The sequence below is a fragment of the Phoca vitulina genome, unplaced genomic scaffold, assembly GCF_004348235.1.
Source record: "Phoca vitulina isolate PV1807 unplaced genomic scaffold, GSC_HSeal_1.0 scaffold30, whole genome shotgun sequence".
Classification (NCBI taxonomy): domain Eukaryota; kingdom Metazoa; phylum Chordata; class Mammalia; order Carnivora; family Phocidae; genus Phoca; species Phoca vitulina.
In genome coordinates, this window is record NW_022589733.1 from 6,376,983 (window position 1) to 6,391,144 (window position 14,162).

At 43.4% G+C, this 14,162-nt stretch overlaps 1 protein-coding gene across 10 annotated transcripts in view; it reads left to right on the forward strand.

The window, feature by feature from the left end:
- Positions 1-14,162, forward strand: part of CHD9 (chromodomain helicase DNA binding protein 9) — a 217,198-nt gene that overhangs the window by 39,794 nt on the left and 163,242 nt on the right. Inside the window, exon 2 of one of the 10 annotated variants that reach the window (XM_032424385.1) lies at positions 9,815-9,885. The exons of 5 other annotated variants lie outside the window; for them this stretch is intronic. The gene's annotated coding sequence lies outside the window, so the exon portion shown is untranslated. 4 more of the 10 variants (XM_032424388.1, XM_032424389.1, XM_032424384.1 and 1 more) reach the window with 4 other exon arrangements.

A 14,162-nucleotide genomic window follows, 5' to 3' on the forward strand; every position in this document is an offset into this window, starting at 1 on the left:
TTGGCTTTTCTAACTGGAGGGGAAACCAATTGACTTTCAGCATCGACCTAGTTTATGTTAACATCTCTGATGGTGATTTTGAAAAATAAAGAAAAAAAGCCTATTAATTGCATTGTTTGAGAAAAACATCAATAACCATTGTTTTTCCATTAAAAAAAAAAGTAGAGGTCTCAATTATAAGTAAGGTCTTAAAGTTTAGAGTTCGCCATTAGGAAAAATATGGGCAAGTGTTTCTGAGCCCACTACTACCTGTCTCCTCCAGAGAAGAGAATGGAATTTGGATACTTCCCTCTGCTGGGAGCATTGTTTTTTGTTTGCTTTGCAGCCCAAATACTTGACTGATTGATTGATTGCCTCTGACTTCTACAGCTAAGTGAAGGGTTTGTGTATGGCTTTCTTTTTTTTTTTTAAGATTTTATTTATTTATTTGACAGAGACACAGCAAGAGAGGGAACACAAGCAGGGGGAGAGGGAGAAGCAGGCTTCCCGCCGAGCAGGGAGCCCGATGCGGGGCTCGATCCTAGGACCCTGGGATCATGACCTGAGCCGAAGGCAGACGCTTAACCGACTGAGCTACGCAAGTGCTCCTCCCAGGTGATTCTAATATGCAGTAAGGTTTGAGAATCTCTGATAGAGGCTTCCAGTGTCTTGTTCAAACCCAGGCGGGATAATCCCCAGTGACAGCAATTTATTCTGCCAGCACATTACAGGTATGTTAGGTGAACAGTTCGTTCAGGATAAAATACACATTTACTGAGCTCCTGTGTTCTAGGTGCTGAGAATACTTCCAGGAACAAGATAGCCTGTCTCTACCAACAGATGCTTGCTTTCTAGTGGGCGGAGACAATAAACAGGCAAACAGGACCGTGATAAGTATTAAGAAGGAAGCCCACTGTGACTAGGGGGTCAAGGAAGGCCTCTCTGAGAAGCCATTTTTGCAAGACCTAAGGGGAGCCAGTGATAAGGCAGAGGGAATAGAAGGTGAAAAGGTCCCGAGACAAGGAGGGTGGTGTGTCTGAGGAACAGAAAAGACTGCAGTCACTTTCGTTTAGACGAGTGGCAGATAGTGAGCCAGCCTGACATTTCGTATAGTTCACACAGATCACTCAGTATGTTCTTGCCAAATAGGACACACTCTGCCAAGGAAACACAAAGAGAAGTATCCTTCGGGAGCCAGGGTACTGTGTACTGGACAAAGAGGGCTCCGCGGTATTAACCAAAAATTGCTGACTATGAGAAAAAATTCGGCAGTCCTACATGACACTGAGATAAGCTATGAAAAGGGAAAAATTCAATTATACATTTGATATCCAGAGGATTTGGCCTAATTCTTTAGTCTTTTATCTTGTTGCTAGCCATCAACTGAATGCAGCCTGTCAGTGTGCAGAACTTGCCTCATTTCAGAACGCATTCGGTTCTCTGACACAGTATTTTTGGGGTCTCTACCCAACCAAACTTTCTGGAAGGCAGAATGTTTGTCAGATATATGTAAGGCTGGGGAAATCAACTATGTGCCTGTAGGAGACCTAGATATTTCTATGACTTTCTTGTTTTAAGAAACACAGACCCAGCTCCCTTCCTCATTTTCACACAAGACTTCTACTTAAATTGTGCAAGCTCACGAACTTCTTAACACCTAATGGCAACCAGAGAAAAGAACTACACCAATTTATTTTTAAAGCTTATTTATTTATTTATTTTAGTAATCTCTACGCCCATCGTGGGGCTCAAACTCACGACCCCAAGATCAAGAGTCGCATGTTTCACCGACTGAGCCAGCCAGGAACCCCAACACTTATTTTTAGCAAAACTTTCTGAGGTCTCTCTGCTATTAAATTTAAATTGTCTTTTCAATCATATAACCTGGAATTAATTTTCCTGGTTGCCATGTTGTTACTCATCCTCTATAAAACAAACCATGGCGTTCAATGCAAAGAAAACAACTATGATTAATATATATCCTCAACCAAAACGTCCAAGAATTTCAATAATTTCCAAATGTTTTGCATAAGAGATCATAATGATGCTTTGATAAAATAGGAGTGCTTTAAAAGGCTATCTTAATGGGAAAGATAGCCCTTCTTAAATTCTCATGAGGCAAGGAAAAGCTTACCCAATTATTTTTTTTTTTAATTTTATTTATTCATTTGAGAGAGAGAGAGAGAAAGAACACACAAGCAGGGGGAGCAGCAGACAGAGGGAGAGGGAGAAGCAGGCTCCCAGCTAAGCAGGGAGCCCGATGTGGGACTTGATCCCAGGACCCAGAGATCATGACCTGAGCCGAAGGCAGATGCTTAACCATCTGAGCCACCCAGGTGCCCCAAAACTTACCCAATTATTAATAATAAAAAAAAAAGACTATGGCAATTGTTAAAGGATTTCTTTTATTTCTAACAGTAAGAGTTTTATAAGCTCTTCCCATGCCATAAGTAGGAGCATGAAACACAGCCAATGGGATCATGGAAAGATGGTGACTGAATACAGATGGAGAAAAACAAGTCAAGAAATATTCAGAGGAAACCTGGTACAGTTTTCTCTTTTTTAAAGCTTAAACAAGACAAGATGGATTTAAATTGCATCAGGATGGGTTTCTTCTTGAAATAAGATGCCCCTAATGCCTATAAAACAAGCCAGTTGATTAGACATCTTCATGTCTCCGGTTTCCATCAGTTCTTCAGTTATATGGTAGAGATTGACATGGTTTCTTAAGCACAACAATTACAGTACCTGTAAATGAAGGTTAAGTATTACCAAAGTTAATAAAAATAATTAATTAGTGGGTACTTACATCACAAAATGATTGGCCAGGAGGCCAGAGGACCGCGTCTGTCTTGTTCATTGTCTTCCCAGCACCCAGCACTGGACCTGACACTTCACGGATACTCTTTGAATATTTGTTGAATGAACTCATTTTTCAAGCAGCAGCTGCACTGCATGCCTTTGATCCCTCCAAACTTGATTTAGAAGTAACTTCTCCAGGAGCGCTTGCCTTACCCAAAGAGAAGCAGACTCACAAAGAGAGGGAAGGAGATGCTCAAAGATGAGCAAGGATGTCTTATCATGGAAAACAGCAAAACCTCTTTTTTCCTGAAGACCTTTTAAGATTAGGAGAAGCAACTGTTTGTAAAAGCAGAACCATGGAAGATTTGAACCATCAGGCATGATCGTGCTTTGAAGTATATTCCTGGCTAAATGCAGGAGATAAACTAGATCAAACTTAGAGGCTCTAAGATCCGTCCCTGATTAAACAAGCCTAAGAGTGGGAGTCTGAAAAGCATATCCTTTGGATATTGTTATTAGTAGCAGCCTCCAGATCTGAAAACAGTGCTAAACACCCTTTCAAATGATCTTGGAGGTGCTTTGAGCTACAGCTGAAAGCTTACCTAGCCATCTTTTCTATTTGCTTGAACAAGAGCCTGAAAAAGAAGGTTAAAGAGCTTTCTAGTGATGTCCTTCACTCCTGTCCTAAAAAGAACCTCTGTTCTTCACTGAGTTAAGGAGATTTCACAAGTCCCAGAGGATAATATGAAGTTAGTTTTCGCTCCCTGCTGAACCAACTAAAGTTCCTTTCAAATTCTTTTCCTGGACTGGAAAGGTGTCTGAGCTCTTCAAGCTACTATTCGTTATTGCAGAAAGATGGCAATTATGTTATATTCTATAATGGGGCATAAAACATTTAAATAAAAATTTAAATTTAAATCGACATAAAATGTGTGAAAGGTTAAAAAAGCATACCATAACGTTTAGAAGTACTTATCATTGGTCTGTGAGAGAACATTTTCTTTAGTGCCTCAAGCTGTACGTGAATGTCAATAAAGATGAGCGAGAAGATATTCTATACACACATTTTTTCATATTTATTATATGACACATTTATTATTAAGAGTTTATTATTTATATGGGAATAGTCATCCCTTCCATAACTGACACTGCACCCAGCCTTGTACACATATATGGTGTAAGTATTTAAATGCATGTAAATTATACCAAAGTCACAAAACTGGCAAGCGCAATATGAGAAATAACAGTGCCACTATCAGAAATCTTCAGACTTAAAAAAATTATTCGCTGCTTAAGTAATTAAAATATATCTGTTCCTGGGGCACCTGGGTGGCTCAGTCGGTTAAGCGTCTGCCTTAGGCTCAGGTCATAATCCTGGAGTCCTGGGATTGAGCCCCGCATCGGGCTCTCTGCTCAGCGGGGAGCCTGCTTCTCCCACTCCTGCTCCCCCTGCTTGTGCTCTCTGTCTGTCAAATAAATAAATAAAATCTTTTAAAAATATATATATATCTGTTCTTTTTGTCTCAACATGTGTTCATATGCATGTGTAAATGAATATATACACACACAGCCCATATATATGGGTTTAATGTATATAATACTATAACAAAGTTGGAAGTTGCTGGCTAGGCATCACTTTTTTGAACAGCTTTATTGAGATTGTATTCTCTTACCATAGAATTCACACTTTAGTGTTGATGTGCAGCCATCACCGCAAAGTAATTTTAAAATATTTTCATCACCCCCCAAAAGTACTATTAGCAATCACTCTCCATTCTTCATCCTCTTCCCCCCAACCCAGCCCTCGGCAACCACTAATCTACTTTCTGTCTCTGTAGACTTGCTTATTCTGGACATTTTACATAAATGGAATCCTACAACATGTAGTCTTTTGTATTTGGCTTTGATCACCCTGCATGTTTTCGGGGTTTAGCTATGTTGTAGCATGTATCAGGACCTAACTTCCTTTATGGCTGAATAATATTCCAGTGTATGGATAAACAGTTTTTGTATATGCATCCATCAGTTGATGGACATTTGGTTTGTTTCCATTTGGGGGCTATGATGAATAACGCCGCCATGAACATTTGTGTGCAAGTTTTTGTGTGAACGTGTTCTCATTTTGAGGGGTTGCTGGGTCATCTAATAACTGTGTAACTTTTCGAAGAACTATTTTCCAAAATGGCTGCACCATTTCACATTTCTACTAGCAATGTATGAGGGTTCCAACTTTTCCACATTCTGATCAACACTTGTTATTGTCTGCCTTTCTTATTAGAGCTGTCCGAATGGATGTGAAGTAGTATCTCATTGTGGTTTTGAGTTGCATTTTTCTAATAAATAATGTTGTGCATCTTGTGCATATTGGCTATTTGTGTATCTTCACTGGAGAAATGTATATTCAAAGTATTTAAAAATACTTTGCCTATTTTTACGTTGGGTTATTTGTCTTTTTATTGTTGAGTTGTAAGAAGTCTTCATACATGCTGGATACTGGACCCTTATCAGTTGTATGATTTGCAAATATTTTCTCATTCCGTGGGTGTCATTTCTTAATGGTGTCCTTTGAATCACAGAAGTTTTTCTATGTTGATGTTCAATATATCAATTTTTTCTTTGGTGCTTCTAAAGCACCTAATGCTTCTAAAATTAAAGCATTAATTTTAATGAAGCCCAATTTATATTTCCTTTTGTTGCTTATGTTGTGGTACCATGTACTGTATACAAAATCATTGCCTAACCCAAGGTCCTGAAGATTTACTCCTATGTTTTCTTCTTAGAGTTTTATAGTTTTACCTCTTAACATTTAGGTCCATGATCCCTTTTGATTTATTTTTTCTGTATGTTATAAGGTAGGGATCCAGCTTCATTCTCTAGCATTTGTATATCCAGTAGTCTTTCTCGATTTATGTCTTAGCACTCTTGTTGAAAATAAATTGACCATAAATGTAAAAGTTTATTTCTGGACTCTCAATTCTATTCCATTGATCTATATGTCTATTCTTATGCCAGTTCCACCGTGTCTGGATTACTGTAGCATTGTAGTAAGTTTTGAAATCAGGAAGCATGAGTCCTTTTTTTTTTTTTTTTTTTGAAGGATTTAAAAAAATTTTTTTATTGTTTTTATTTTTTGTTTTTTAAGTAACCTCTCTCCCCAGTGTAGGGCTTGAACTCACAACCGTGAGATCAAGAGTCACATGCTGTATGGACTGAGCCAGCCAGGTGCTCCAAAGGATTTTTTTTTTTTTTAATCCGGTGTAGTTAACATACAGTGTTATATTCATTTCAGTCTTTTTTTTTTTCAAGGATGTTTTGACTATTCTGTGGGCATCACTTCAGCAGGTCTCACTTAGATAGGTCTAATGCTTAGTTTTGCAGTTTTAGGCCTTTGAAAAAATTATTGAGGTATAATTGACATATATTGGTTTCAGGTACATAACATAATGATTCAGTATTTGTATACATTGGGAAATGATCACCACAGAAAGTCTAATTAACATCCATCACCATACATAATTACAAACTCTTTTCCTCTTGGGATGAGAACTTTTAAGATTTATTCTCTTAGCAATTTTCAAATATGCAATATAGTATTATTAACTATAGTCACCATGCTATACATTACATCCCTGTGGCTTATTCTATAACTGGAAGTTTGTATCTTTTTAAAAAAAAAAAAGATTTATTTATTTGAGAGAGAGAGCACGAGTGGGAGGGGGAGAGGGAGAGGGAGAGAGAACCCCAAGCAGACTCTGTGTTGAGCGCAGAGCCCAGCACAGGGCTTGATCTCACAACCCTGAGATCACGACCTGAGCCGAAACCAAGAGTTGGCTGCTCAACCCACTGCACTACCCAGGCACCCCGGAAGTTTGTATATTTTGACCCCCTTCACCCATTTTTCCCACCCACTACCCCATCCTCTGGCACCCACTAGTCTGTTTTCTGTATCTATGAGCTTGGTGGGGCTTTTGGTTTTTTAGATTTCACATATAAGTGAGATCATGTGGTATTTGTCTTTCTCTGTCTGACTTACTTCACTTAGCATAATACCCTCAAGGTCCATGCATGTTGTTGCAGTGGCAAGATTTCATTCCTTTTTATGGTTGAATAATATCCCATTGTGTATACATACCACATTGCCTTTATCTATTTCTCCATTAATAGACACTTAGGTAGGAGCATTTGGCTGGCTCAGTCAGAAGAGCGAGCGTTCGACTCTTGATCTCGGGGTCGTGAGTTCAAGCCCCACATTGGGTGTAGAGATTACTTAAATAAGTAAATAAACTTAAAAAAAAGTAGACACTTGGGTTGTTTCCATGTCTTGGCTATCGTAAATAATGCTGCAGTGAACGGGGGTGGGAGGGGAGCAGATATCTTTTAAGCTAAGGCTTTTGTTTTCTTCAGATAAAAACCCAGAAGAGGAATTGCTGGCTCATTTGGTAGTTCTATTTTTAATTTTTGAGGAACCTCCATACTGTTTTCTATAGTGGCTGCACCAATTTACATTTCCATCGACAGTACACAAGGGTTCCCTTTTCTCTGTTACTCTCAACACTTATTTCTTGTCTGTTTGATAATAGCCATTCTAACAGGTCTGAGGTGAGTTTTAGGATCTTGAGTATATCAGTTTCCCCCAAAAGTGAACAGGTGCCAGAGCACTGGTTCATATTTCTCAAACTTGCCAGGAAATATCATTTGATGTACATGCATTTTGGGGTATTTCTTTTTTGGTGTCCTGAACCAAAATGCCTGTAGGGCAGTTCCCCCTTCTAAGATGCCAAATTCATAACCAAGAGGTTGCTTGCTAAACATGCAATTGGAAACTACGGCTGAAGGGAGGGATATAGTGTAATGCTTAAGAGTTCCAGGCTTTAGGACCAGCCAGCTCTAAGTTTGAATCCTACCTCTGCCACTCAATGATTGTGTAAGCAGGGCAAGATTTTGGACCCTATTCATCTGAACAGTGGGGAAAATCATCCCTTCCTTATAGAATGGTTGTGAAGGTAATATGAAATAATAAACGTAAGCCCTTAACACTGCCTAGGACTAACTAAATTTCAGTAAATGGTACCTATTGGACTTGTGGAATGTTTCCTTCAGAGTGTGAAGAACCGGTCTTTGTCATAGCACAGGCTTTCTGGTGACTTGAATCATTGTGTCTGCAAATAGAGGACCTTTTTGGTTTGAAAGGCACTAGATAGGACTGGAGCCAATTTTACTCTAGAGCGGGATACAGGGAGCTGGAGAGCATTGCCACCACGCCCTCTGGACATTCCATTGCCTGGCAGAAATGGTAGGCCAGGGTTGCTATATTTTGATGTTGTTGATGATAATTGATTTTTGTTCATTTAAATTGCAGAGGGTAGGGGCACCTGGCTGGCTCAGTCAGAAGAGCATGCAAGTCTTGATCTCAGGGTCATGAGTTTGAGCCCCACATGGGGTGTAGAGATTACTTAAATAAATAAAACCTTAAAAAATAATTAATTAAAAAAATTGCAGAAGGTAGTATTGACTGATCCAGCCTGTTAATTCTGGGACTTAGAGCCATCCTTTGCACCCAGAGTCCATATATTCAGAAACCTCAGTTACCAAGAATACCACTGAGATTTAAGAAATAAGTTGAACAGTCAAAATAGATGTCACAAAAACTCACACACTTAACCCACAAGAGAATCCCACAGAAAATCATTACTCAAAACCCGAGAGTCTAAACTAAAAAGTTTATCAGTGTCTATTCATAGTAAAATAGAAGCATCAAGGAAGGAAGGAAGGAAGGAAGGAAAGAAAGAAAGAAAGAAAGAGAAAGAAAGAAAAAAGAAAAGGAAGAAAGGGAAAGAAAGAAAAAGAAAGGAAAGAAAGAAAGAGAGGGAAAAAAGGAAAGAAGGTTGTTAGGTAGAAAAATAGAGAAATGTCAGTCCAGTAGTGAGGAATAAGACATAGAAAAAGATGGATGTAAGTTTAAAATAATAACAGCTTTCTAGACGCCATTTTTCATAAGGACAAATAGGTCTACATACTTCTGAGGGCATTCATTGATCATAATAGAATACAATAATGCTGATAATGATAATGATGCTCTTTAATCACCAAGTGTAAGTAATGTTCAAAGATTCAAGAAAACATGAGTTTTCTTGGGGAGAAAATTTCTGTAAAAAGTAGCTAAAGTTTTAGACAAGATATGGAATGTCTTATTCTCTAACATCTCTAAATGAGATGTTACTGGCCTTAAATTCGGTTCAACAGGTTGAATTTGCAAATGAAAGCAGTATTCAAGTAAGAAGTGGTGTAGGGAGCTCAGGGGTGAACTGTTTCTGTGCATTCTTATCCTAGTATGTGGTTGTTATTAAGTATCCTTGAGGGGAATCAAAGCTGTAATTGTAACTTCTCTCTCAGCAGGGTTCCCTCCCAGCCCCTTCAATATCTGAGCTAAATAGACTTGTGTTGATCCACGCTGGAGGGCCTGCACGGGGAATATAAAGAATGAAATTACCTGGTAAACTAGCACTCTGTATATCGCAGCCATTACCTTCTGGTCAGGCATAAACAAGCCCAGTGACATTGCTCTGTGCTTCTTTGTGGAGTCTGAAATTCAAGAGTTTTCTGTCCACTGTAAGGTGAATGAATGCTAAATATCACCCACAGTGGATCTGAAACGGTGTTAAACAGTTTCCAACAAACATAAGGTAGACAGAGTGAAGTCCTGACATCCCATTATTTTGTCTATCTCTCATTCTCATATGGATTTTAAAGCTTTAATTAGGCATTAAAGCCAGCCCAGAGCCTGAAAGAGACCCATAGAATTTTAGAGCTGGAAGGCTTTTAGAAAATTTGTCCAGCCTCTTCATTTTACAGAAGGGAAAACCGAGGCCCTGGGACATGTTACGATTTAATGTAGGTCACACAGTTAATTAGTGACAGAGCGAGAGGGAAGCCAGGTGTCCCCACACCTTCGTTGGACAGTGGTTTTCTAGTAGGCCACCTGCTCCTAGACTAATGCCCCCCCCCCCCGTTTGTTCTTTCTTTCCCTTAATAGCTGTGCAAATCAGAACGTGGGCCTGAACGTCGGGAAGACTAGGTGTCGGCCCCAGCTCTCCACCACTTGAGGTGCGCACTCGCTCTCTCTCTACATCAGGACTTGGGGCTGGGTCTCTCCTTAGCCTGGCGCCTTCTCCATGGCAGGTGCGAAGCACCTGGGCTGAATCGTTGCATCATCGCGGCGCCACTGTCCTTGCTCCCGATTTTACAGCACCGGCGCGTGTCACGGCGGTGTCAGAGCGTAAGGAGGACGCGGGTCCGAATCCACGCCGTTTGAAAAGGGAGGTTCAGGACACCCTCTCAGCTCCCGGTTGGCCCCGGGCTGGCGGAGAGACGCCCAGAGCGTGAGTGACCTCGGCGCCGACCCCGCCACTGGTCAGCTCGCGGCCGGGGCGTGCCTGCCGGGCCTGACGTGGCGGCGGGGCCGCGGGAAGGGGAGAGGCCGTCGCGAGGGCGCGGCCTGACGTGGCGGCCGCGGCGGGGCGGCGAGGGGAGCCCGGGCCACTGCACTGCCCCGCGCTCCGGCCAGAGGGCGCCCGGCCCCAACACTTCCCCGCCCCGGGACCGCCCGGGGCTCCAGGAGTAACCGCACCGGCGATTGGGTCGGCGGCGCGGCGGGGCCATGTTGGAGCCGGGCGACGACCCCGCCTCCCGCCGCCCTCCGCCCCGGGTCGGGCCGGGCCGCGAGGGAAGCGGAGCAGGGAGAGGGATCCTCCCTCCCGGGTCGCCCGACGCGGCAGGAGCGGCGGCTGGAGCGGCCGCGGTCACAGCCGCCCCTCCGAGCCCCGGCCAATCAGCGGCGCGGGCACAAATATGCAAATGGCGCGCCGGTGCTGCCGGAGTGCCGCTCGCAGGGGCTGGTGGGGTCGCGCTGGGGGAGTGAACTGGGCCAATCAGGTGGGTGCGTGGCGGCGCGGGGGAGGCGGTGCCCCTTCACTCCTCCCTCCTCTCCCTCCCGGCCCCGCGCTGACAGGGGGGCCTGGCCGCGCAGCCGGTAAGTGCCGTCGCCGCCGCCGCCGCCCGCCGTTGCCACCCGCCGCCCCAGGCGTGGGGAGGAAGCCCGGGGGCACCGCGGGGCAGCAGCCGCTGCTCAACTGGTGGGGAGAGGCGGGGGCGGGTTCTGTCAGCCTGGTGGTCGCCTGAGGCCGCCCCCGCCCGGACAGCCGCGCGTGTCAGTCTCGGTCGAGGCGGGGGGCGGCGGGGGCGCCTCAGTCATGGCGAAGCCCGAGAGCCAGCGAGCGGCGGTGAGTACGTGCCGCCGCCGCCGCCGCTCGGCCGGGGGGGGGGTCGGGGCAGGCCGGGCCGCGCCGCCGCCGCCGGAGGTGAGGGGCCCGCGCCCGGGGACGGCGGGGCGCGCGGCGAGGCCGGGGAGGGGGCTCTGCCCGCACGTGCGGCCCAGCCCGCTCGCGGCCCGCCCCGCGCCTGTCATGGCTGCGGGCTGCTGCCCCCGCCCCCCCCCCCCCCCTCCGGCCCGCAGACCCTGGGGTCGGGACCTGGCCGCCGCGCCTGTTGCGTCGGGCGGAGGTGAGGGCAGGGTGGGCAGGGCTCCGCTTCCCCGCCCCGCGCGAGGTCGGGGCCTCCGGGTCTGCCCGCTTCCCTCCCGAGGGTCGGGCTTCCCTCCATCCTGCAGCCTCTTCCCCCGCCCGCCTGCTTTCTCGCCTCCGTGACTCATGACAGGGCGTCCCGCGCGAGCGCCGGGTGTCCCCGAGCCTGGGACGCCCCCGGCGCTTTCCCGGGCCTTGCCTACCGGGTTACGACCGCACTGCCTTCCCTGTGATCCTTCGCCCCGAGGGGCAGCCCCGAGGGCCTCTCCACGTCTGCAGCGGGGCCCGGACCCCGCGGCTGCTGCCGCTTTCTTGGGCTCTGGGTGTGGGACGTGATGGGTGGTTCCAGGGCTGTCTTCGCGGACATCCATCCCAAAGCCAAGCACGACCCGGAAAGCCTGGGTGTCTTACTGGCCTGTCGTCGCAGTCGCCAGCTCACAGTGGTTTCTGTTTGTTTCTTTTTTGGTTCTGTTTTGCCTTTTTTTTTTTTTTAAGAAAAATAAAACTTTTCAGAACAAAGTAGACCAAAAAATTTCTTAAATTGTGATATTAACGTGTTAACACAGTTACTTTCCTGGGAGTCTGGGATTTGACACTACTGTGACTTTTCTCCATTATATGAAATAGTCATAACTACCTAAGGATTGCCCCGTATTAAATAAAGTTTATTTTCATTAATAAAATCACTATCACAATTTAGTTTCTCAGTTTTGCATGCTACTTTTCACCTTTCCTTTTCTCTGATTTCAAACTCCAGTTCTACCTAACCGACTAGGATCTTGAACAGAAAAAAGGGCTTACCTTGTGTAATGTTACTCTACCTAAACTGTGCATGATTGTACAGGTACTTTTTTTAAAAAACGGCTAGGTCTGCAAACACTTAAATGTACAGAAGGTACTTACCCGGTCGGGGGTGGGGATTCCACATTTTGGAGGGAGGGAGGGAGGGTGTGTGTGTGTGTGTGTGTGTGTGTGTGTGTGCGCGCGCGCGCGCGTTTTAGCTTTGGGGGGAGGGGGTTTCAGTGCAAAAGGATGAACATAGTGTTTCTTCATTTCTGTTAGATTTACAGAACTTGAAATTAAGTGGGACTTTTTGCTAATAGCACAGAGCCTTCCGTATGATAGATATTGGATAAATACTTGTTCTAAGCAAGTTAAACATGTATTCTGTATCTTCCAAGACTTTGTCTCTGCTTCCATTGCTTAGACACTTCACATTAAGTAGCTATAGTGTACTACAACATATTAGTAGTTTGGTGAGTTTCCTATAAACTACAGGTCATATAATATAAACATGAAATGCTCTGGGGGAAAAAAGTAGTTGCCTCCCAGATTTGATAGAGTTATGTTTGTCATTCTGAACAGTTTCAGGAGAGTGGGTGTTGTAGAGTTAAAAAATAAAAACCTTGTGATTGATTAACTAGGGGAAGGTGATGTCCTAAGGACATAAGAAATAGCATTAGGGAGAAAAAAAATTGTGCTGGTGTAACTAGTAAAGCCTTCTTGACTTGGAAGGAGTTCTGATTGGAGAGAATCAGGACTTTGTCACTTTACTAGCTGTATAGCTATAGTCAGATTTCTTAACCTCTGTGAACCCAAGTTTTCTTGAACTTTACAGTTCTCCAATTCTGAGGAGCCCATTAGATCTGTTCTTTGAAATATAGAAATTATGCCTGGGTTTAAGTATAAGAAAAGGCAGAGGTTTTGGAACAAATAGAGGTATAGTTGGTCTTACCTTAAAAGAACATTTTTAAAAGAATAAGCTTAAGTGAGCAGGTATGAATAAAGAAAGCAGTGTTGTTTAAAAAAAAAAAAAGCTCATGACAAATTTAATAAAATCCTAGAATTTTGAACTTGGAAGTATCTTTAGAGACTTTTAACTCCAAATCCCATTTCTAATGTAACTGAATGCCTTCTATAAGACATTAAACTAGACCTTGGCAGTTTACCTATGGAAACCAGATAGAACTGAAGGAAGGGCTTAATGTATAAATTTAGGAGGTAGGAACTGAAGAAGCATTACAGACTTAGAGGTAAAATCTATTGAAGTTTCAATAATTAAAAATTTTGGTACATGTGACATTTTAGATATTCTGAAGGGTTATGTGTGTTAATCACTCATATAAATGTAGTGGGATAAAAAGTCAACTAAATAGAGAACAAAAATGAAATCCTAGAGAGGTTAAAGTATAAAGGAAAAATGACTGAAATAATAGATCTACTGGGGAAATTCCATCATATATCAGTATAGTGAATACAGAACATTGGTAAGAATATGGAAACTTAAAGCATTTGGTTAGAGTGAAAATGAATTATGAAACTAATGTTGTCATAAGTGTTTGAAAAACTTTGAAAGCCAAAAATTGGAATCAGAAGAGATTTATGGACACTGAGGAGACAGAATGATTTTGTTATAACCTTTTAAATGTTTTGTAGCTGTCGTGGTCTTAAGATGATTAACCTGTCTTAACCATACAGATTTCTTACATGACAGAAGATTTAGCTTTTTTACACTTACTTTGTGAATATACGTTGCCACATTCCAATTTTATAACTATCTTCTGACACCATGTTTCTTTTTACTTGTTTGGGCTTCGCTCCCATCCATTCTACCCCCGAATTTTACCAGTCTGTGAATACTCAGGTCAAATTCCACCTTGCGAATAAGATCATCTCTTGTCATTGTAGCCCTTAGGGATTTCTCCTTCCCATGAGACCATAGCATTATTATTTGTCTCACTTATTTGACATATCTCGTACAACTTCCTGACCTTACCTCCACTGTATTGCTTTTAATTTTGT